At 45.8% G+C, this 24,622-nt stretch overlaps 1 protein-coding gene and 1 pseudogene across 6 annotated transcripts in view; one reads left to right on the top strand and one right to left on the bottom strand.

Annotated features, from left to right (window-relative positions):
- FAM81A (family with sequence similarity 81 member A) overlaps positions 1-24,622 on the bottom strand; it is a 163,303-nt gene that overhangs the window by 114,798 nt on the left and 23,883 nt on the right. For 3 of the 6 annotated variants that reach the window (XM_030929697.1, XM_030929692.1, XM_030929685.1), the window contains exon 2: positions 17,292-17,374. The exons of the other annotated variants lie outside the window; for them this stretch is intronic. The gene's annotated coding sequence lies outside the window, so the exon portion shown is untranslated. The remainder of the gene's footprint in view (positions 1-17,291; positions 17,375-24,622) is intronic. 6 annotated transcript variants of the gene reach the window in all.
- LOC104670886 lies at positions 17,645-18,421 on the top strand (annotated as a pseudogene).

Raw genomic sequence — 24,622 nt, 5'->3', positions numbered from 1 at the left:
TGCCCGGCACATGATAAATACTATGTCTTTGCCGTATGTGTGGGCGTATAGAGAAAGAGGGAAAGAGAAGCTTAGATGTTAGCAGTAAATCTTAGGAGGGATTGTAGCAGACAATGTTGATGCCCCACCCCACATCCCCTTAGCTCCTGTTTGAGTTCACTCACAGCTGTGGTTCACAGTTTTTGCCATGGGAAGACTTGACACCTCAAATGGTACATCTCACTGCTTCTCTGCCAGACGGCTTTCTCCAGCACAGGGAAGCGTGCAATACTACTGGTTAGGCACAACCTGGAAACTGAGGCAGTTGACTTTCTCAGGGTTGACTCTTAACCAATGGGAAGAGGAGGCAGTGGATAAAAGCCCCCGTCTCCCCACCCTTTGGCGAGACAACTGGGAAGCTTATCGTGCTTGGTTTCCCAGAAGGTCCCCAGGACGGAGCCCTGGTTGCACACAGCGGTGACTGCTGCAGGAATGCACATATTATTACTGTGTTTTCCTTCCCTGTCCCATGTCCTGCACCCTTTCACTTGTGCTTTCTGGGATAACGTCCTGTACCCAGGTTCTCTCAGGATCTCCTCTGAGGGAAACCCAACCAAGTCCAGGAGATCTGGGGATTCATTACAGTGCTCTTTCCATTTTTCTGTGGTTTGAAACTTTACAAAGTAAACATATAAACAGATTTGTTTAAATGTTTTAGAAGAGCAGTCCTACGGTATATTCAGGGATTGTACCTGGCTGTGTGCTCCAGAATCCAGTCTGTGACCCTCCCAGAGATTCTGTAAACTACTGAATATCCCTTAATCAGCTCATTTCTGCTTAAAAACAAATCATTGATATTGAATGGTTTTAGTAGCAAGAGGTATAGGAGAATGGTTCTGAATGGGGAATCTTCCATCATTCAAGAGCAGCTAACTCCTCTCAGCCTCTGTACTATTCTTTTTGCTGCCATTTAAATATATATTATATATATAATATATAAATATATAATATATAATATATAAATATATATAATATATAATATATAAATATATATATAATGAACGTGGTGTCTTAAAACAGCACAAACTTATTATCTTACAGTTCTGCAGGTCAGAGGTCTAACATGGGCCTCACTGGGCTAAAATCAAAATGTATACAGAGCTGTATTCTTTTTTTTTTTTTCTTGAGATGGAGTCTCACTCTTTCGTCCAGGCTGGAGGGCAGTGGCGCAATCTCAGCTCACTGCAAGCTCCACCTCCTGGGTTCACGCCATTCTCCTGCCTCAGCCTCCTGAGTTGCTGGGACTACAGGCGCCCATCACCACGTCCAGCTAATTTTTTGTATTGTTAGTAGAGACGGGGTTTCACCGTGTTAGCCAGGATGGTCTCGATCTCCTGACCTCGTGATCTGCCCATCTTGGCCTCCCAAAGTGCTGGGATTACAGGTGTGAGCCACCATGCCCGGTCTCAGAGCTGTATTCTTTTTAGAGGCTCTAGAAAAAGCTTCATTTCCTTGACTCTGCCGGTTTCTAGGGGCTGCCTGCATTCTTTGGCACATGGCCCCTTTTGCCGTCTTCAAGCCAGCAACAGCAGATCAAGTCCTTTCAACATAGCATCTCTCCAATCCTCTCTTCTGCCTCTGTGTTCCACTTTTAAGCACTCATGATTAGAATGGCCCTATCTCAAGATCAGCTGATGAGCAATCTTAATTTCCTTTTGCTGGATGCGGTGGCTCACGCCTGTAATCCCAGCACTTTAGGAGGTCAAGGCAAGCGGATCAAGATGTCAGGAGTTCAAGACCAGCCTGGCCAACATAGTGAAACCACCGTCTCTACTAAAAATACCAAAATTAGCCAGGCGTGGTGTTACATGCCTATAATCCCAGCTACTCAGGAGGCTGAGGCAGGAGAATTGCTTGAACCCAGGAGGCGGAGGTTGCAGTGAGCCAAGATTGTGCCACTGCACTCCATTCTGGGCAACAGAGCGAGATTTCATCTCAAAAAAGAAAACACGCTGTGCGTGGTGGCTCACGCCTGTAATCCCAGAACTTTGGGAGGCCAAGGAGGGCGGATCATGAGGTCAGGAGATCGAGACCATCCTGTCTAATACAGTGAAACCCCATCTCTACTAAAAATACAAAAAATTAGCCAGACATTGTGGCGGATGCCTGTAGTCCCAGCTACTCGGGAGGCTGAGGCAGGAGAATGGCGTGAACCTGGGAGGCAGAGCTTGCAGTGAGCCGAGATCCCGCCACTGCACTCCAGCCTGGGTGACAGAGTGAGATTCACTCTCAAAAAAAAAAAAAAAAAAAAAAAAAAAAAAAAAAAAAAAAATGTTTTTTCCTTTTACCATGTCAGGTAATGAAAGAGCTCAGGAAATGCCAGCCTCAAATACACCAATTTGGTATATTGATTCCTTAGAGCTGGAGGTACTGGAAAGAGAGCAAATGCAAGGGGAGGCTTTCTCTTAACTCCCCACCTGCCTAAATACAGATCCTCAAAAAAGAACTCAGCTGTCACCAGTCCCCTCCTCAGGAGTTTCAACAGCCAGGGAAGATTAACTCATCACAGGAGAGAAAACAAGAAGCCAACACCACACCCAGAGAAGGGCCCATTCGTTTTTATTCCAGAATCACTTACTCTCTCCTAAATTGCCTGCATACATCCTCCCCTCTCCCCTATGAAGAGGGCATACAAGCTCCTAAATCCCTCTGGTTTTGGGAGTATTCCCTTTTCTTTCCTGTGATGCCCCGTGCACATAATACATTTGTATAACTTTTCTCCTGTTAATCTGTCTGTTTTCAGTTCATTTCATGGGCTCAGCTACTCCGACAGTAGCATATTCACTAGTTCCAAGAACTAGAATGTGGGTCAGGGGTGGTGGCTCACACCGATAATCCCAGCACTTTGGGAGGCCAAGGCGGGAAGGCAGGTGGATCACTTGAGGCCAGGAGCTCGAGACGAGCCTGGCCAACATGGTGAAACCCTGTCTTTGCTAAAAATACAAAAATTAACTGGGCATGATGGTAATCCCAGCTACTCAGGAGGCTGGAGGAGAATCCCTTGAACGTGAGAGATGGAGGTTGCAGTGAGCCGAGATCACGCCACTGCACTCCAGCCTGGGTGACAGAGTGAGATTCTGTCTCCAAAAAACGAAAAAGAATTAGAATGCGGACGTCTTTGGAAGGGCCACCATTCTACTCGCCAGAGCCTCAGAGCAACCTGACCCTCCTCTTTCCCTTCTCAAGGATGATTAAGAACACCTGGGAGGAAGCTGTGGGCTGTGGCTTCCCAAGCAAATTGGTTTGCTGAGGAAATGAAAACAGCCATCTACCAATGGCTTAAACAGGAACTCTTTTTTTTTTTTTTAGAGACAGGGGTCTCACTATGCGGCCCAGACTGGTCTCAAACTCTAGCCTCAAGCTATCCTCCCACCACTGCTTTGCAAAGTGCTGGGATTGCATGCATGAGCCACCATGCCTGGCCAAAACAAGAGCTCTTGCATGCTACAATAAGGAATAGCAGATAATGGCTTAGAACTCTGCAAATTTAGGCTTAAGTACAAGAGACTTTTCTATTTTCCCAAGATTATGCCCCCTAAAATAAGAAAATTAGCTATTAATTCCTCAGTTCACAGGGTGTGTGGTTGTGTGTGTGTGTGTGTCTGTATTTAATACTGTCCACCCAGTTTTGAGGCCCTGGCTAGAGATGGTCGGTTCCTCTTCTTGGACAGCTAGTTACGTCCGCACCTCAACCACCTCCCTGACTGGGCCCTCACACTCTGGGACACTACACACCCACCCTAACTGCCCTGGACCAGGTGCCAGACAATGAGGGACAGCCCCTGTGTCTCAGAGCCCAGTGAAATTATTCAAATTAGCCAGGAGTAAGCCATGTTCCCCGCCTCCCACAGAGACCACAAGAAAGGTGCATTTCCACAGCCACCCCCTCGCCCCCTTTGCCACGTGACTGACCCGGGGCTTCACCTGAGTGGCCTTGCGTGGAGTGCTGTTGCTCCCAAGGGAGCTGCACATATAACAAAATTGTAAATCTCTGGTTTCTCTCTCTTGATCTGCACCTTCACTTAAGGTAGCATGTTTACAACACAAGGTACATGTGTTTGGTTTTTCTTACTTTTTATTTTTTGATTGATTTCTTTCCCCTTGAAAAGGGGCTCAGGGAGGAACTTTCTCAACCAGTTCAAGGCTAATTTTAATGTCAACAGTGGAAAGCCCAGAAAGGCCTGAGGCAACACTCTGCCTTCCTACACTGATGCCCAGTTTCCCCCGGGGCCACTCCATAGCAGATGGCAGCAGAGACAGTCCAGGGAGGGACCCACTGTAACACCTTTTTTTTTTTTTTTTTTTTTTTTTGAGATGGAGTCTCGCTCTGCCGCCCAGGCTGGAGTGCAGTGGCCGGGTCTCAGCTCACTGCAAGCTCCGCCTCCTGGGTTTACACCATTCTCCTGCCTCAGCCTCCCAAGCAGCTGGGACTACAGTCGTCCGTCACCTCGCCCGGCTAGTTTTTTGTATTTTTTTTTTTTAGTAGAGACGGGGTTTCACCATGTTAGCCAGGATGGTCTCAATCTCCTGACCTCGTGATCCGCCCTGTCTCGGCCTCCCAAAGTGCTGGGATTACAGGCTTGAGCCACCGCGCCCGGCCCTGTAACACCTTTTTAAAAAATTTTTCTTTCCAAGACAGGGTCACCCAGGCTGGAGTGCAATGGTGCAATCACAGTTCACTGCAGTCTCAACCTCCTGGACTCAAGTGATTCTCCCACCTCAACCTCCCAAATAGCTGGGACTATAGACGCATACCACCATGTCCAGCAAATTTTTATATTTTTGCAGAGATAGGCTTTTGCCATGTTGTCTAGGCTAGTCTTAAACTCCTGGGCTCAAGAGATCCACGAGCCTCAGTCTCTCAAAGTGTTGGGATTACAGACATGAGCCACCGCACCCGGCTTGTAACACTGTTCTTTGGAACTGTCTTTTGATTAATCCAAAAACCAGCTTGCAGGGTAGCAACATAAATTCTGACTGAAGAAATCTTCTCCTTCATGAATAACTGCTTTACAGCAAGTCTTTTCTGTTTCAGCAAGTCTTTTCTCTCCCCAACAAAACTCCCGGACCTCCTGTGCCATCATAAATGCTAAACTGCCCCAAACTTGCAACCTTACTGCACCATCTTAGGAGTCCCAGCCCCCGGTCCACTATGCTGGACTGTCTCTACAGCACAATCTCCCCACTCAGAGGAACAGAGAAGCTGGACCCACATGCAGATCTGGGCCAACAGCCCCAAAAATCCAAGCCCTCCTTGTGGCTTCTCCCCTCTGCCCCTCCCACCTCACTCTATCCCATTCTCCCCCTTCCTTTTAACTGTCATAGCCTCTCATCCCCCATTTTTTTTTTTTTTTTTTTTTTTTTTTTTTGGTTCTTTGTTTTTCTGTCCACTCAAGTAAAGGCTGCAGCAGGTTCCACCCCGGGGCACTCACCTAAGACAAATAAAGATTAAAGTATTTTTGTTGTTGTTATTGAGACGGATTACAGTTGTGCATTCTTGGCTCACTGCAGCCTCCATCTCCTGGATTCAAGGGACTCTCCTGCTTCAGGGCCAGACTCAGCTGGGACTGCAGGTGCCTGCCATGCCCGGCTAATTTTTGTATTTTTAGTAGAGATGGGGTTTCACCACGTTGGCCAGGCTGGTCTCAAACTCCTGGCCTTCAGCAATCCTTTCGTCTCGGCCTCCCAAAGTGCTGGGACTACAGGTGTGAGCCACTGCACCTGGCCAATTAAATTATTTTCTTCCTCCTGGTGGAGGGAGATGATTTCACACCTATGAGGGTGAGAGGATGGAAAGTTTCTGAAACTTTTGTCTTTTCCCTGCTCTGAAGGAGAAGTGGGTGCAGCTGTGCTGAGTTTGTTGCGTTTGAGGGCTACTATATACATTCTGATCAATACTCTGAGTAATTTCCTTCCCCTCTTCATGTTTCCAGCTGAACTATTTGTCAGCTTTTCTTGTGGGAACCCCAGTGGTCTCTATTGGAAGATACATATATACCTCTTTGTTTCTGCTATGGACTGATACTCATCTTGCTTCTCTTCTGAGTCCAGTCCTGGGCTCCCAGCAACCATACGTAACAGACAGCCCTTCCCTCTAACAAGCATCCTCTGCCCCAACGACCATTCCCAAAGCAAATCCTAGCCTATGCTCTGTGCGTTTTCCTAACCCTCCCTGATCTGTGGGTTATGATATTTGGACTCATTCATAGGGCAAGATCTTAGAATAAAGTAATTATAAAAGCTAATATACTTCAACATAATGTTCAAAAGCCGAATGGAAAGCCTGGTGTAAAATCTATTCTAAAGAAACATCTGGGCCTGGCGTGGTGGCTCACCTCTGTAATCCCAGCACTTTGGGAGGCCGACGCAAAAGGATCAGTTGAGGCCAGGAGTTCAAGACCAGCCTGGCCAACATGGTGAAACCCCGTCTCTACTAAAAATACAAAAATTAACTGGGTGTGGTGGTGCATGCCTGTAATCCCAGCTACTCAGGAGGCTGAGGCAGGAGAATCGCTTGAACTCAGCAGGTAGAGTTCAGCCAAGATCAGTAAGCCTAGATCAGCCATTGTGCTACAGCCTGGGCAACAGAGCCAATAAAGCAAGACACTGTCTCAAAAGAAAAGAAACATCTGTTGCTTGAGCTTGGTTTAAATACAACATTGTTCAAATGCATTTTCTAACTTTTAAAATGTTTCTTTCAAATACAGGATGTGGGACTTTTCTCTGGTTAATGAATTACCCATTTCCCTGTTTGCTCTGGGTCACCAGGAAGGACTAGGAGTTCCTTCTCCTTCAGTCACCGTGTTTTTTTTCTTGTAGTCCACAGCTCATATACTCCTTCTGGCCTCACTCATCCCTGCCTAGGAAGAAGCCAGGAGTGAGTGTGGGAGGCACAGAGGAGGGTAAGCTTTACTTAAGGTTAAGAGCTAAGTTATTTGTGTGGACTGAATTCAGTTAGCTCTACTCACTAACTCTGTAACCTTGGATAAGTTAGCTTAACCTCTTCAAGCCTCAGTTTTCTGCAAATAGGGGCCAATAGTAGTACTGACACTTTCTTCTGTACTAGTAATTTCTTCTTTTTTTTGGATATGGAGTTTCACTCTTGCTGTCCAGGCTGGAGTGCAATGGTGCGATCTCGATTCACTGCAACCGCCACCTGCCGGGTTCCAGCTATTCTCCTGCCTCAGCCTCTCAGGTAGCTGGGACTACAGGCATGTACCACCATGCGCGACTAATTTCGTATTTTTAGTAGAGACGGGATTTCACCATGTTGGCCAAGTTGGTCTCGCTCTACTGACCTTGTGATCCACCGCCTTGGCCTCCCACAGTTATGAGATTACAGCCATGAGCCACCATGCCCGCCCTGTACTGGTAATTTGTATATTATAATAATAGTACTGACATCATCTTTGTACTAATAATTTCTATGCCTTAATACTAATTTCTGTACTAATAATACAGATACAGTAAAATGTCTGTGACACCAATAATTTAATAATTCTGCATAATTTCTGTTCTATAACAAAATGCTAAATTTTTTTGTAAAGTGAGCCTAATATAGAGTTATTCTGAGTACTGGATGAGAAAAAAGCAGATAAAACATTCATTGTATAGCATATAGTACAAGCCGGGCGCGGTGGCTCAAGCCTGTAATCCCAGCACTTTGGGAGGCCGAGATGGGCGGATCACGAGGTCAGGAGATCGAGACCATCCTGGCTAACACGGTGAAACCCCGTCTCTACTAAAAATACAAAAAAAAAACTAGCCGGGAGAGGTGGCGGGCGCCTGTAGTCCCAGTTACTCGGGAGGCTGAGGCAGGAGAATGGTGTAAACCCGGGAGGCGGAGCTTGCAGTAAGCTGAGATCCGGCCACTGCACTCTAGCCCGGGTTACAGAGTGAGACTCCGTCTCAAAAAAATAATAATAATAAATAAACAAATAAATAAATGTCAGCTATTATTATTATTAATGAGGACTTGTATTCTAGTCATTCTGCCCCAGCCTTTGCACCTACAGAAACTTGTGAAGAAAATCTAAAACTGGCTTGTTTTCAGGTCTGTCTCAGTACAGAAAAGACAGTCCCAGTGAGTGATCTGTGGGGAAAGGAGAGAACATCCCCTTTCCCTGGGACCTCTTCAAGGAGTCTGTGCACTACCTCCCCAGCTTTGAAAAGAATTTGTTCCTGCCAAGGAGAGAAATGGGGATGAAGGGACTGCAATGAACCACATGGTCATGAAGCATGAAGTAGGGGCTATTGTTTTCTCTCTGGAGAGAATAGGGATTTTTCTCAGAGGTGATGGTGATCAGACAGGGAAGAAAGGGGACTGACTGTCTGGTTTGGGGCAGTAACTTCTGACTGTCCCAGAGAAAGGCATCTTCAGGCATAATGGAGAGTCCAGAGGCAGAAAAGTGAGAGCCCCAGTGTCACTGCACTGGACCCAGGCCTGGAGTAGAAACAAACATTCCAAACCTCACATGGCTGTAAGTGGAATGAGTGGGTGTCCAGAGGAGGGAATAGGAGTATCATCTTCCTCACCTCCCCTTCCAGGGAGGAGCCACCAGATAGAGATGAGCTGAATCACTTCAGGGCCACCCTTAAGATGACACTTTAATTTTTAAAATTTTATTAAATTTTATTTTTAAAGATTAGTCAAGTGTAGTAGCAAGAAGGAGGGAAAGAGTAGAACAAGGTGTTTTATCTGTAACTGACTGAACAATCAAAGTGAGAGATGACAATGTGCTCGCAGCCCTCACTTGCTCTCTGCGCCTCCTCGGCCCCGGCGTCCACTCTGGCCACGCTTGCGGAGCCCTTCAGCCCGCGGCTGCACTGTGGGAGCCCCTCTCTGGTCTGGCTGAGGCTGGAGCCAGCTCCCTCTGCTTGCCGGGAGGTGTGGAGGGAGAGGTGCCGGGTTTGCACATGGTGCTCGCGGGCCAGCGCGAGCTCTGGGTGGGCACCGGCTCAGAGGGCCCCGCACTGGCAGTGGCCAGCCCACTGGCCAGCCAGCGGGCTTAGCACCCGGGCCAGCAGCTGCAGAGGGTGGGCCCCCTCCCCCAGCACTGCAGGCCCGCCTGGGCCGTGCTGCAATTCTCGCCAGGCCTCAGCCACCTCCCTGTGGGGCAGGGCTGGGGACCTGCAGCCCACCATGCCTGAGCCCCCTGCCCTACCCGCGGTGAGCTCCTGTGCGGCCCAAGCCCACCCAATGGGCACCACCTCCTGCTCCGTGGCAGCTGGTCCCATCTATGCTCAAGGGCTTAGGAGTGCAGGCATCCGGCAGGGGACTGTCAGGCAGCTCCGCCCGTGGCCCCACAGCAGGACCATTAGGCGAAGCCAGCTGGTGTCCTGAGTCTGATGGGGAGTTGGAGAACTTTTATGTCTAGCTAGAGGATTGTAAATGCACCAATCAGCACTCTGTGTCTCGCTCAGGGATTGTAATCGCACCAATCAGCACTCTGTCAAAATGGACCAATCAGCAGTATGTGGGTGGGGCCAGATAAGGGAATAAAAGCAGGCTGCTCCGGCCAGCAGCGGAAATTGGGTCTAGTCTACTTCTGTGCTGTGGAAGCTTTGTTCTTTTGCTCTTCATGATAAATCTTGGTGCTGCTCATTTTTTTCGGTCTGCACTGCATTTAAGAGGTGTAACACTCACCGCAAACATCTGCAGCTTCACTGTGAAGCCAGCGAGACCACAAACTCACCAGGAGGGGCGAACAACTCCAGACAAGCCATCTTTAGGAACTGTAACAGTCACTACAAGGGTCCGCGGCTTCATTCTTGAAGTCAGCGAGACCAAGAACCCACTAATTCCAGACACAAAAGTGAGATAACTCACTGCCTTCAGACCAGCAAGATTACATTTTAAAATCAAATCTTTAGGGCTTCATTTTGTTATTTGTATTTTATTTATTTTTGTTTTTTTGAGACGGAGTTTTGCTCTTGTTGCCCAGGCTGGAGTGCAATGGCGTGATCTTGGCTCACTGCAACCTCCGCCTCTCAGGTTCAAGAGGTTCTCCTGCCTCAGCCTCCTGAGTAGGTGGGATTACAGGTGCACACCACCATGCCCAGCTAATTTTTTGTATTTTTAGTAGAGATGGGGTTTCACTGTGTTAGCCAGGATAGTCTCAATCTCCTGACCTTGTAATCCACCCGCCTTGGCCTCCCAAAGTCCTGGGATTACAGATGTGAGCCACTGTGCCCGGCTAAGTTTTGTATTTTTGATAGAGATGGGATTTGTTGGCCAGGCTTGTCTTGAACACTGGACCTCAGGTGCTCTGCCTGCCACAGCCTCCCAAAGTGCTAGGATTACAGGCATGAGCCACTGTGCCCAGCTGTATTTTATTTTAAATGGAGTCATCCTTGAAATGACTTGGAGTTAAGTCCATGAATTAAAATCAACTATTTCAAATATTTTAAGAAGTAAAACAAAAGCAACAACAACAACAAAAAAAACCCATGCATGATTCCCCAACCCTACAATCACCTCCACCCTGATTTTCTGCTTTCAGCCAGGTAGTGCTGAGTCCCTGTCCTCAGAAGCCTGGAATATTTATCAAACAAAAACTTTTTTTCTCTTTCCTCCTGCCACCCAAGATGCCAGAAGGGAAGAAGGACAAGGGGAAGAAGGTGGCTCCAGCCGCTGCTGTCGCAAAGAAGCAGGAGGCCAGGAAAGTGGTGAATCCCGTGTTGGAGAAAAGGGCTAAGAATCTTGGTATTGGACAGCACACCTAACCCAAAAGGGACCTCACTTGCTTTGTCAAATGGCCCTGCTTTATCAGGGTGCAGTGGCAAAGAACCGTCCTCTACACGTGGCTGAAGGTGCTTACTGTGATGAACTAGTTCACCCAGACCTTGGACCCCCAAACAGCTACTCAATTATAATACATAAGCTGGCCCACTAGTACAGACCAGAGACAAAGCAAGAGAAGAAGCAGAGGCTGTTGGCGTGGGCTGAGAAGAAAGCTGCCAGCAAAGGGGACGTCCCCACTAAGAAACCACCTGTCCTTCAAGCAGGAGTTATCACTGTAGCCACCTTAGTGGAGAACAAGAAGTCTCAGCTGGTGGTGACTGGATGTGATGTGGATCCCATCGAGCTAGTTGTCTTCTGCCTGCTCCCAGCCTCAGCCTCCTTATCTGGAAAGTGGATGATAGGCCAGGCGTGGTGACTCATGCCTGTAATCCCAGTACTTTGGGAGGCCGAGGCAGGCAGATCACCAGGTCAGGAGATTGAGACCATCCTGGCTAACATGGTGAAACCCCGTCTCTACCGAAAATACAAAAAAATTAAGCAGGTGTGGTGGCAGGTGCCTGTAGTCCCAGCTACTCAGGAGGCTGAAACAGGAGAATGGCGTGAACCTGGGAGGCGGAGCTTGCAGTGAGCCAAGATCGGGCCACTGCACTCCAGCCTGGGCAACAGAGTGAGACTCCGTCTCAAAAAAATAAATAAATAAATAAAAATAAATGAAAGAAAGAAAGAAAGTGGGTGATGATAGTGCATTTCTCTGTGTTGTAAAATAAAGGTCCCTGACTGCATTATCAAGGGAAAGGTAAGACTGGGACGTCTAGTCCATGGGAAGACCTGGACCACTGTCACCACACAGGCTAACTTGAAAGACAGAGAAACTTTGGCTTAGCTGGAGGAAGCTATCAGAACTAATTAGAATGGCAGATATGATGAGATCCGTCATCACTGGGGAGTCAGTGTCCTGGCTCCCAAGTCTGTGGCTCTCATTGCCAAGGTGGAACAGCCAAAGGCTAAAGAACTTGCCACCAAATTGGGTTAAATGTATGCTGTTGAGTTTTCTGCACATAAAAATAATTAAAATAATACAAATTCTCCTTAAAAAAAAGAAAAAATCTTTCCCTGTAGACATCTTGCAGAAATGGAGTTACAATACCTTCCTCCTTGTGCTAAGCCAATCCCCAACTCTGAACTGAATGTTGAGAACTGAGCTGAACAGTCTTCACAAAACAAATGCAGCTTGTAGTAAAATATCATGCAGGATGATTTCATTTCTCTATAAACAGCAAATTTATAGAAACAGAAAGTAGATCAGCGGTTGCCTAGAGCTGGGGGTAGGAGTGGGTATGAACCGAAAATGGACATGAGGAAACATTTTGGGGTAGTGGAAATGTTCTAAAACTGGATTGTGGTAATGGTTGCACAACTCTGCAAACTTACTAAAATTATCGAATTGTACACTTAAGTGGGTGAATTTTATGATATATAAATTTGCTTTAATAAAGCTCATGTTGTTTTAAAGTTAGTGTAGGTAACTGATTTCAATTGGTATGCCAAATAACACTGGTTAGTATCTACATTAGGATCCTGACTCCACTGCTCGCAAACCATGTGAATTGAAATAAATTATTTCACATCCCCCAGCCTCAATCTCCTCATCTGTAAGTGGGTGATGATAGTGCATATCTGATAAAGCAGAGTGCCAATTAAATGAGATAACTTACAGATTCTTAACGCATTATATTTTACCTTAGAAACGAGAATGTAAGAAGGTAAGGAGGTGTGAGTGTTTATCCTTTCTTGGCTTGGGGAGGGAAGGTCATTATGAATTTTTCAATGAGAATGATCTGGAAGGCGCATGCTCTAGCACTGTCTTTCAGACTCTCAGACCCACCCATTCCCCTGTGCCCAGTGGTTTCACATTTCCAGTCTTCCTTTCCAGGGCCCTTGAACATTGACAGCCACCTCTTTCTGGGTCAAGTTGCAAGGATAAAAGGAATAGTATTTGTTATCAGGTAGAAGGAGCGAGTGGCAGACTGCAGAAGCTCCGGGCCCCTAGGTGACTATTTTACACTGGCCACCCTAGGAGACGCTCTAAGGCAGACATAATCGGGGCAACTGAATGTACAACATGGGTCCCTGATGCCCAGATAAGCCCAGAAAAGTCAAGGCTGGCTATTGGGAGCAAAATGAGATAACTCAAAAGAGGCAGTGTGGGAGAAAGAGGATGGGCCCAAGGTCAGTGGGAGGGTTTGTTCTCTCCTCGTGTGTGGAGCGTACTTATGCTGAAGTTTTTAGGGACATGGGATGGAAAGGATGAAGTAGTAGCAATTATTATTATTATTTTTTTTTTGAGATGAAGTCTCACTCTGTCGCCCAGGCTGGAGTGCAGTGGCCTGATCTCGGCTCATTGCAGCCTCTGCCTCCAGGGTTCAAACGATCCTTCCACATCAGCCTCGCAAGTAGCTGGGATTACAGGCATGCACCACCATGCTCAGCCAATTTTCATCTTTTTAGTAGAGACGGGGTTTTGCTATTGTCCAAGCTGGTCTTGAACTCCTGACCTAAAGGGATCCACCCGCCTCAGCCTCCCAAAGTACTGAGATTCCAGGTGTGAGCCACAGAGCCCGGCCTAATTCTTAGCAGAAAGAGGCATACGGTTGCATTCTTCATACCCTCACAAACCCCTCCCACTCTGTTCTTGGCAGGCTGGCCTGTTCATTCATTCATCCCACATACACTACCAAATTCCTGTTCTCACAGACCTTATACTGTAGTGGAAGACAGATCATAAATAATCAAATGACTCTATAACCTGAATGCTAACAAGGAAGGGATGTGCAGGAGGCAAGATGGCTTAGACTGAGGAGTCAGGGAAGACCTCTCTGAGGAAGTAACATGTTAGCAGGGCTTTGAGGGAGCAAAAGAAACAAAGTTTGGAAGAAAGAGCACTCTTGGCAGACAGAAGAGAACATGCAAAGGCCCTGGGCTTGGTGTCAGCTCTGTGTGTTCAAAGAGCACAAAGAAGCCAGTGTAGCTGGGACAGAGTGAGAGGGAAGCAGGATGGTAGGAGATTATTTCAGGGTGATGGTCAGGGCCCAGACCTATTGGCTTTACTGGCCATTAGAAACACATGGATTTCATTTCAGATGTGATGAAATGCCATTGGAAGAGTTTTGAACAGGATAGCAAGTGATCTGATCTTGAGGTTATTCCAGCTGTTGTGACAAATATAGGCTGGGCATGGTGGCTAATGCCTGCAATTCCAACACTTTGGGAGGCCAAGGTGGGAGGACCACTTGAGGCCAGGGGTGAGAGGCCAGCCTGGGCAACATAGTGAGACTCCATCTCTACAAAAATGAGGTGGGTATAGTGGTGCATACATGTCATCTCAGTCAGGAGGCTGAGGTAGGAGGATTGCTTGAGCCCAAGAGTTGGAGTCTACAGTAAGCTATGGTTGCTCCACTGCACTCCAGCCTGGACAACAGAGCGAGACTGTGTCTCTAAAAAAAAAACAAAGAATGTTTAGGAACTTTCTCACCAAACTACTACAGGATTCCACACCAAAGTGAACAGCCCCTTCTACCTGAGAAAATCTCATGGTCTTGTCTAAGGTGCGAAGAAATATGGGCTACAGACTCTGAATTGCCAGAATGAGGAGCTGGGTCTTTCCTCCCATTTTCTCTTCCTGATGGATCTTTTCTTTCCCACTTAGGCCTCGTGCATGGATGTGTCTCCCTCTCCTTTTTTGCCCTGAGAATCAATGGGTTTGTTTGTGGAGATTTACCTTTAGAAAGAATTCAGGCCAGGCATGGTTGTTCAGGCCTGTAATCCCAGCACTTTTAGGAGGCTGAGGCGGGCGAATGACGAGGTCAACAGATCAAGACCATCCTGGCCAACACGGTGAAAACCTGTCTCTACTAAAAATACAAAAATTAGCCAGGTGTGGTGGTGCCCGCCTGTAATCCCAGCTGCTCAGAGGCTGAGACAGGAAAATCGCTTGAACCCGGGAGGCGGAGGTTGCAGCAAGCCAAGATCGCTCCACTGCACTCCAGCCTAGGCGACAGAGCAAGACTCTGTTTCAAAAAAAAAAAAAGAAAAGAAAAGAAAAAAAAAGAAAAGAAGCAATTCAGTCCCCATTAATTCTCTGATATTGAGTCTTGAAAACACTGAAAAAAATGTTTATTAAGATTTGGAAGAAATTTGCAATTTAAAGTGTTTTATCCGAAAAGAAATCAATTACCTCCCTGTGTGCCATGAATGCTAATTCTCTTGTTTTTTTTTTTTTTTTTTTTTTTTTGTTATACTTTAAGTTCTAGGGTACATGTGCACAATGTGCAGGTTTGTTACATATGTATACATGTGCCATGTTGGTGTGCTGCACCCGTTAACTCGTCATTTACATTAAGTATATCACCTAATGCTATCTCTACCCCCACCCCCTCCCCACAATAGGACCTGGTGTGTGATACATACTCCCCTTCCTGTGTCCAAGTGATCTCATTGTTCAATTCTCACCTATGAGTGAGAACATGCGGTATTTGGTTTTCTGTTCTTGTGATAGTTTGCTGAGAATGATGGTTTCCAGCTGCATCCATGTCCCTACGAAGGACACGAAGTCATCCTTTTGTATGGCTGCATAGTATTCCATGGTGGATATGTGCCACATTTTCTTAATCCAGTCTGTCACTGATGGACATTTGAGTTGATTTCAAGTCTTTGCTATTGTGAATAGTGCCTCAATAAACATACGTGTGCATGTGTCTTTATAGCAGCATGACTTATAATCCTTTGGATATATCCCCAGTAATGGGATGGCTAGGTCAAATGGTATTTCTAGTTTTAGATCCTTGAGGAATCGCCACACTGTTTTCCACAATGGTTGAACTAGTTTACAGTCCCACCAACAGTGTAAAAGTGTTCCTATCCAGCACCTGTTGTTTGGACAGCACCACATCCTCTCCAGCACCTGTTGTTTCCTGATTTTTTAATGATTAATAAATGACATAATGATTATGTCACTTTTTGATTTGCATTTCTCTGATGGTGAGTGATGATGAGCATTTTTTCATGTGTCTGTTGGCTGTATGAATGTCTTCTTTTGAGAAGTGTCTGTTCATATCCTTTGCCCACTTTTTGATGGGGTTATTTTTTTTTTAAAGCTCTCTTCAACTCTAACCATTAAATTAAAAGAAGACCTTAGGTAAGACTTTCTAGCCAGAGATAACACTTCCATAAAATAACCAGAAGAACTAGGGCACAAAGAGGCTGTACTCATCTGCTTGGACTGCCATAACAAAGCACAGTGTCAGAGTGTCTTAAACAACACAAATGTATTTTCTCACAGTTCCAGAGGCTGGAAGTCCAACACCAAGGTGCCAGCGGGATTGGTTTCTAGCGAGACCCCTTTCCCCTGCTTGCAGACAGCCACCTTCTCACTGTCTCCTTGTGTGGCCTTTTCTCTGTCTATGCTTGGGGGTTGGGGGAGCTCGGATGTCTCTCTTCTTTTAAGAACACTAGTCCTATCTAACTAGGACTACAATCTTATGGCCTCATTTAACCTTAATTTCCTCTTTGAATGCCAGATCTCCAAATACAGTCATATTGGGGGTTAGGGCTTCAACATATGAATGTGGGGGTAGGAGGTGGGGGGGGGGGTAGCACACTTCATAACTGAAGTTCTCAATAAATGTTCAGTGAAGATCTAAGTAAATGAATGGATTTGTCTGGACACCCTGAAACTATCAGAGACCTCTGATGGAGCATGAGGTAAAGACAGTGGCTCAGGCAGAGAAATTATAGACTCATGAACTAAATGACCTAGAACCTACATAAATCAGTAGCGTTCCTCTATGTCGGCAATAACCCACTAGAAAATGCAATAACAATTAAGACTCAGTTCACTGTAGTAACAACAATCATAATATCTCAAATTTTACCTAACAAATAATATATATAAAAGACCCCTGTGAAGACAATTTAGAAATGCTATTAAAACATATTTTAAAAGGAATAGAGGATGGGCGTGGTGGCTCACACCTGTAATCCCAGCACTTTGGGAGGCCAGGGCAGGTGGATCAGTTGAGGCCACGAGTTCGAGACTAGCCTGGCTAACATGGTAAAACTCCATCTCTACTAAAAATACACACACACAAAAAAAAACACACAAAAAAACTAGCCGGGCTTGTTGGCACATGCATGTAATCCCAGCTACTTGGGAGGCTGAGGCAGGAGAAACGCTTGAACCCGGGAGGCAGAGGTTGCAGTGAGCCAAAATCAAGCCACTGCACTCCAGCCAGGAAGACAGAGTGAGACCCTGTCTCAAAATAAAAATAAGTAATAATAATTTTAAATATCCTTCTAGCCAAGCCAAGCACATCTAAGGGACTAAGTTGGCCTGTGAGTCACTAGTTTGTAACTCATGGTGAGTATAATAGGCATGAGGCTTGTTCCTAAACGTAGGGGTGTAGGAGGCAGAAGAATACAAGCAGACCCTCCCTGTCCCACAAGCTGTTACCTCTCCACCTCTCTACAGGCAGCTTTCCTAAGGTCCTGGACCTTCAGATCCTTGCTGGAGTTGGAGGCAGAAATGTTCTGGATCTACAAAACAGTTAAGGGATATTAAGGAATATTAAGATAGCCACCTCCCAAACTAGGGCATCCTCCTAATATTATCCACAGCTGATTAGTAACACGTGGGAGAGAAATTTGGGTTTATTACTCTATAGCAGTATATAAAGCAATAGCAAAGTTAATACAAAATCACTTTCCTGTCGGGTCTGCACGGGGTCGGCTCATGGGTCTCTAAGACCTGAAAATTGAGAGCGTTTTCACACCCCAGGGGCTGCTCCTGGCGGCTCTGCGGTCAACATGCCACAGAACAAATATATTGAATTACGCTGTAAACACTATGGATACTGTTTGGATTACCATGAGGAAAAGAGAAAGAAGGAAAGTCGAGAGGCTCATGAATGTTCAAAGAAGGCAAAGAAAATGATTAGTCTGAAGGCTAAGCTTTACCATAAACAGGGCCATGCTGAGAAAATACAAATGAAAAAGACTATCAAGATGCATGAAAAGAGAAACACCAAAAAAAAAAAAAAAAAAAAGAATGCTGAAAAGATTCCACAGGGAGCAGTACCTGCCTATCTGCTGGACAGAGAGGGACAGTCTCGAGCTAAAGTACTTTCCAACATGATCAAACAGAAACGAAAAGAGAAAGTCCCTCTGCCTAAAGTACGTGCCCAGGGAGAAACAGAAGTATTAAAAGTTATTCGAACAGGAAAAAGAAGAAGGCATGGAAGAGGCTGGTTACTAACGTCTGCTTTGTTGGAGATGGCTTTACAAGAATATCACCTAAGTATGAAAGATTCATCAGGCCAATGGGCTTGCGTTTCAAGAAAGCCCATGTAACACATTGTGAACTGAAAGCCCACCTTTTGCCTACCAATACTTGGTGTAAAGAAGAACTCGTCGTCCCACTGTATACAACTTCAGGTGTTATTACCACAGGTACTGTCATTGAGGTAAATGTGAGCAAATTGGGCCTTGTGATGCAAGGAGGCAAAGTTATTTGGGGAAAATATGCCCAGGTTACCCAACAATCCTGAAAATGATGGATGCATAAATGCAGTCTTACTGGTTTGACAGCAATTCCATATATAATTATTGAGGACTACACACCAATTGAAAAAACTGCCATTACTGTGATGTTTCTGAATAATACCAAACAGCCACACACGTCTGCAGTCATCAAGAGATTTATTAAATTGTAAACATTAAAATGGAAAAAAATACAAAATCATTATACAAATAATAATCCTTTAGGACTCTAACTTCAAACATTCCTCTTATCTGCAAATATTAGAAAAGATCACTTTCCCTTTAAATGTGCAAAGAGAAAATGTTTCCAGAATAAATCTGAAACCTTTGTAGTCCTTTAGCTGGAAGGATCACCCTACTAAAAATGCATCAAAGAAACACTAATCAAATAACCAGTGAATGTAAAATTATAAACCAACATGTGTATTAAAGGAAAGAAACGTAGGGAATGTGCAAGGACTTTTAGCAGACTGGGAGTTTAGATTTCCCCCCTGAAAGCAACTGGCACTGACAACAGAAAGAGACTGGGATTCACTGGAAGAAGAAAAGAGCATTGCAGCTTGGAAAAGACCTGAGGCCAAAAGGAGGACAGAGCATTGGCAAAAGTCAGCCAAGGAGGCTGGAGTGAAGGGAGCAGGGGAAGGAATGACGCCTGACAAAGCAGGAGGGGTATGGACCTGAGTGATTAGAGCCGTGTAGACTGCAGTTAGCCATCCTAGGGTTTTAAGAGGTGGAGAAGGAGGATCATCATCAGCCTTATGTTGAAGATGATGACACTGGCTATAGCGTGATTCATGGGGTAGGGGGTTCTGAGCCGATGCAGGGCAACCAGACTTGCAACCACTGCTGTGATCGGGAGAGGATGATAATAGCCTGGACTAGCGTGCAGGGTGCAGTGGACGTGGAGAGGAGTACGCAGAAGTGCAAGCTATTGAGGAGGTAAATTTATTAGACACATGAGTGGTTGGATGTGGGCAGGGAAGGAGAGTCCATGCTTGGGCTAACTGCTGGCTTTCTCGCTCTGGCATTGGGATGTGTGCAGACACATTCCCCTAGACAGGAACACTGGAAGAGGAATGAATTGCGGGGCAAAAGCACGAGTCAGTCTTGGACAAGCAAACTTGGAGGTGCCTTTGCAATCTCCGAGTGAACCTCTGGCCTGTTTCCCAGTTCACGAATCCCTCACCTGTAACAGTTATGATATAAATGGCAGGAAGTTAGCTTCTAGGTGTGGAGGAGCAGAAGAGAGACTCGGACGGGGGCTTTTCATTTACCCCCCCACCCTCCCTGGAGCCTCTCTGAAAGAAACTCACTGAAGATACTTTGTTTTTTGGTCTAGTTGAAGGAGAAACTCAAATGTGTTCTGAAAAATAAGTATGGGGCCTTCTTAACAAGGCTATGACATACTATCCACTTCTTTCCCCTCCTGCCCTGGAGGGAGTGGCTAGCCACTCACACTAAACTTAAGAGAATTAGCTGAAGCAGGAGGAAAGGAGGAGAACCAGACCTCTGGGAACATTGCTGGAGAATGAGGACTGGCCAGAGCCTTGCATAGGGAGCGAATTCTCCTGCCTCCTGTCTTCAATCAGCCAGACGAGCAACTTTCAGTTCCCCCATCACCGCACACTTCTTCTCTCTTCTGGCCTCACATGTGCTGCCCCTTCACCAGAAACACCCTGCCCTTCCTCCTCTCCTACATCCCTTTCATCTGCCTGGGTTCTTGAGCATATTTTATTCAGTGCTTAGATACTATATCTTTCTGGAGGCCTTTTCTGATGTCTCATAGGTGGGTTCAATGTTTGTGGCAGAGACTGCTAATCATCTACCCCACATCCATTTCTCTTGTCTTTTTTTCTTGGTACAAGAACCCCTAATATTGGGCTGAGCATAAAGTGCTTGGTATAAAGTCTACATTTTCCAATATCTTTTGCAGCTGGATGAGACCATTTAACTAAACTCTGGCTAGTAACCTGAAAGTGGAAATGTTTCCACCTTCTGGGATATGATTTTATAGGGAGAACACATGCCTTTCTTCCCCTTCCTCTATATGAATATGATGACTGATTCTTTTCATTCTTCTTTTTTGTTTTTGTTATGAGACAGAGTATTGCTCTGTCGCCCAAGCTGGAGTGCAGTGGTGCGATCTCGGCTTACCATAACCTCCACCTCCCAGGTTCAAGTGATTCTTCTGCTTCCGCCTCCCGAGTAGCTGGGATTACAGGCACACGCCACCACGCCTGGCTAACTTTTTGTATTAGTAGAGATGGGGTTTCACCATGTTAGCCAGGAGGGTCTTGATCTCCTGACCTCATGATCCACCTGTCTTGGCCTCCCAAAGTGCTGGGATTACTGGCATGAGCCACCATGCCTGGCTGATGGCTGAGTTTTAGTCACCAGCTTGGACTAGGAAGACCTAGACCACACCCTAGGGATGGTGAAGCTTTGCACTAGAAAGAGATTGGATTCATTTCCTTTTTTTTTTTGACACTCTCGCTCTGTTGCCCAGGCTGGAGTGCAGTGGCATGATCTTGGCTCACTGCAACCTCCGCCTCCCAGGTTCAAGCAATTCTCTTGCCTCAGCCTCCTGAGTAGCTGGGAATACAGACATGTGTCACCTCTCCCTGACGATTTTTTTTTTTTTTGGTAGAGACGGGGTTTCACCATGTTAGCCAGGCTAGTCTCGAACTCCTGACCTCAAGTGATCCACCTGCCTCAGCCTCCCAAAGTGCTGAGATTACAGGCATGAGCCACCGCGCCTGGCCTGAATTCATGTTCTAATGACTTTATGGAGCTACTCGGTATTTTGCACTGTTTACCTCTTGCTTTCATTTGTGTAAAAGGGAAATCAACTCTAATCCTATGCAAGGCACTGTTATTTTGGTTACATGCAGAAAAACCTAATCCAAATTTACACAGTGTTCCTCCCATGTGTTTATTCCTATGAAAACGCTTAGACCCTGCATTACCAATTACTTACCTGAGTGAAAAAAAGTCTGTCCTGCCAGAGTTTACACTCTTGTTCTTATGCAGATAGCTTCAAAGATGTCCTCACCTAACATAACTCATATCTGCAAGTGTTCAGTAAGGAACCAGAAAGCCAGTTATCCAAAGGCAATGCTGTCGAACCACTTCAAAGATTGCTTTCTGGTCTCAGGCTTGATAGTAACCAGGTGATGCTATGGTTAGGATTGTGCCCATTTCTCCTCCAGTGCAAGTTCTCTTTCTTGGATGGAATAGTCAGTTCATACCACCAATAAACCCACAGAAAACAGGAAGGCAAAAAAAGCACGTACAACAAATGTCTTAAAAGTGGTGTCTCCTAGTCGACACATCCTGTGTTGTAGGATTTGGAAAACCAAAAGTAATTTTTAAAATTCTGATGGTTTGGCATTTCGAATATTGAAAGCAATCTGGAAAATCCTGATAGTCCATTTGTGTCTCCATCATTAGCTGAAGAAGCAAATGGTCAGGATAAATTTCAGTAGGATCAGAGGAGTGAGTGTATCCAGTGGATTGCCTCATTCCTAGCACCATTGTGAGGTTGGTGATACACCCTTTAACAGACTCTGCCAACGAATCTGTGTTGATTAATTCAGTTTTTCTCCAGAATCTTTCCGAGGTCAAATACTGTGTACGACAGTGTTTTATACTTTTATACCAAGTGTTTCTGCCTTAACGGACTCATCTGTAATTGATAGCCTTAAGTATGAGCCAAAATAATAACGGCTAAGAGATAGAAGTACATAACCTGGACAATATCCTAAAAGTCAGAAATTTTAAAAAATTCAAACATTATCAATAGAATACTGTCGAAATATCTGGACAAATCTGATAATCTTATAGGGTTGAGGTTCCAATTATGTTGGATTTTTGAAGTTTCACAGCCTGTTGGCCAGACTGGTTTCAAACTCCTGACCTCAAGTGATCCACCCGCCTCAGCCTCTCAAAGTGCTGGGATTACAGGTGTAAGTCACTGGACCCTGCCAGAGCTGAAGATTAAATGAGGTAGTGTATATAAAGCACACAGCTGCTATCAATAGGTTTTAGCTATTATGCAGTGGACTTTAACTCCCTAAAGAGGGACTCCATTTTTTAAAACTCACACTGTATTCCTAGTATCTACCATAGTGCCTGGCACGTAATAAGCACCCCTCAAATGTCTGATCAATGCTAACTGAAAGTATGAGAAGGACCTTGAATGCAAAGAGTTCTTGCTGGGATCCCTCCTTTAAGTACAATGCTTCTGTCCTATAAACATAACCCTTCCCTTAGAAGACTACACAGAGCTGGGCACAATGACTCATGCCTGTAATCCCAGCACTTTAGGAGGCTGACGTGGGAGGATCGCTTAAGCCCAGGAATTGGAGACCAGCCTGGGAAACAGGGGGAAACCCTGTTCCTACAAAAAAATACAAAAATTAGCCTGGCACAGTGGCTTGTAACTACAGTCCCAGCTACTAGAGAGGCTGAGGTGGGAGTATTGCCTAAGCCCGGGGAGGTTGGGGCTGCAATGAGCCGTGATTGCACTATTACACTCCAGCCTGGGCGACACAGGGAGACCCTGCCTCAAAAAGAAAAAGGAAAATTTAAAAAAGAAAGGAGAAGGAGAAGAAGAAGCCTACACTGGAAAGAATACCAGCCCAGAGTTTCTGTGAAAAGGAGATCCCTGACACATTGGTCCTGTGATTCCTGGAGGCTTCTGGGTAGAAGGTTGTTAAACAGAGTAATTTATGCATAATCAGTGGCAGGCAAGAAAGAGGTTTCATACAGCTTGAAGGAGAGAAGTCCTTTTATTCGGGCTCCTGCAGTATTATTTAGACTCTCATTTATTTTACATCACTTCTCTGATGACTGTAATGAATAAATATTGACAAGTTGAATGATCTGTTCCCTGCACTTGAGGGTAAACTTGCATAATCCCTTGTAGACACACTCCGGGCAGTGAGGCTACTTTGCGGAATTCCTTGCCAGTGTACCTAAGCAAAGGATTCTTTCTTGTTCTAAACTGTGGCATATGATGGTGGTTTTGGAGCTGGAAAAGGAGAATAAGATGGAATACTACATGGCAAATTAGCTGGTCATTTCGATTGCTGAACATTTTTCTTTCAAGAAGAGTTATTATTACACCCTCTGCTGGCTTAAGGCAGTGAAAGTCCAGGCTAGGCACAGTGGCTCATGCCTGTAACCCCAGCACTTTGGAAGTCTGAGGTGGACAGATTGCTCAGGATCCTCCCTACTGCCCCCTGATGCGTTCACTCCAGAAGCAGAAGGAGAGAGGCCCTGGGTAGTGAGTCCACCAGACACTCCCAGGCCAGCAGAATCACCTCTTAAAGACAGAGACAAGAATGAGTGAAAGAAATGTAGCTAGGAAAAGTCAAAAGGAGATTGTAGGCTTTTGAGATGTTTGGAGCGAGTTGGTTTTTTTTTTGGAGACGGAGTCTCGCTCCGTCGTCCAGGCTGGAGTGCAGGGATGCGATCCCGGCTCACTGCAAGCTCCACCTCAGGGGTGCGAGCCCGGCTCACTGCAAGCTCCGCCTCCTGGGTTCACGCCATTCTCCTGCCTCAGCTTCCCGAGTAGCTGGGACTACACGAGCCCCCCACCACGCCCGGCTAATTTTTTTGTGTTTTTAGTAGAGACGGGGTTTCACTGTGTTAGCCAGGATGATCTCGATCTCCTGACCTCGTGATCCGTCTGCCTCGGCCTCCCAAAGTGCTGGAATTACAGGCGTGAGCCACCGCGCCCGGCCGGAGCGAGTTTTATTCCCTTTCTTTGGATCTGGGGGAAATTATATCGCACAGGCTGACAAGGAGAAAGAGGGAGGGTGGAAGTTTTGTCTTTATTCCCCCATTTGTCTCTCCAACCTTGAATTTGCATGGGAGCTATGCGGGGGCAGGTGACAAGGGTGTCAATCAAAAAGGATCTGTGCCGTCAACACCATTAGTAATAAACCAGGCTGGGCACAGTGGTTCACACCTGTAATCCTAGAACTTTGGGAGGCTAAAGGGGGATGGATCACTTGAGCCAATGAGTTCGAGTAGCCTGGGTAACAAAGGAAGACCCTGTCTCTAAAAAATATTAAAAATTCGCTAGTCACGATGCCGCACAACTGTAGTCCCAGCTACTTGGAAGGCTGAGGTGATAGCTTGAGCCAGGAGGCTGCTGTGAACTACCATTGTGCCACTGCCTGGGCAACAGAGTGAGACCTCATCTCTAAAAATAAAAATAAAAAATAAGATAAATAGGCC

This window comes from Rhinopithecus roxellana, chromosome 5, assembly GCF_007565055.1.
Source record: "Rhinopithecus roxellana isolate Shanxi Qingling chromosome 5, ASM756505v1, whole genome shotgun sequence".
NCBI lineage: Eukaryota > Metazoa > Chordata > Mammalia > Primates > Cercopithecidae > Rhinopithecus > Rhinopithecus roxellana.
This window is presented reverse-complemented; position numbering and strand designations above follow the sequence as displayed.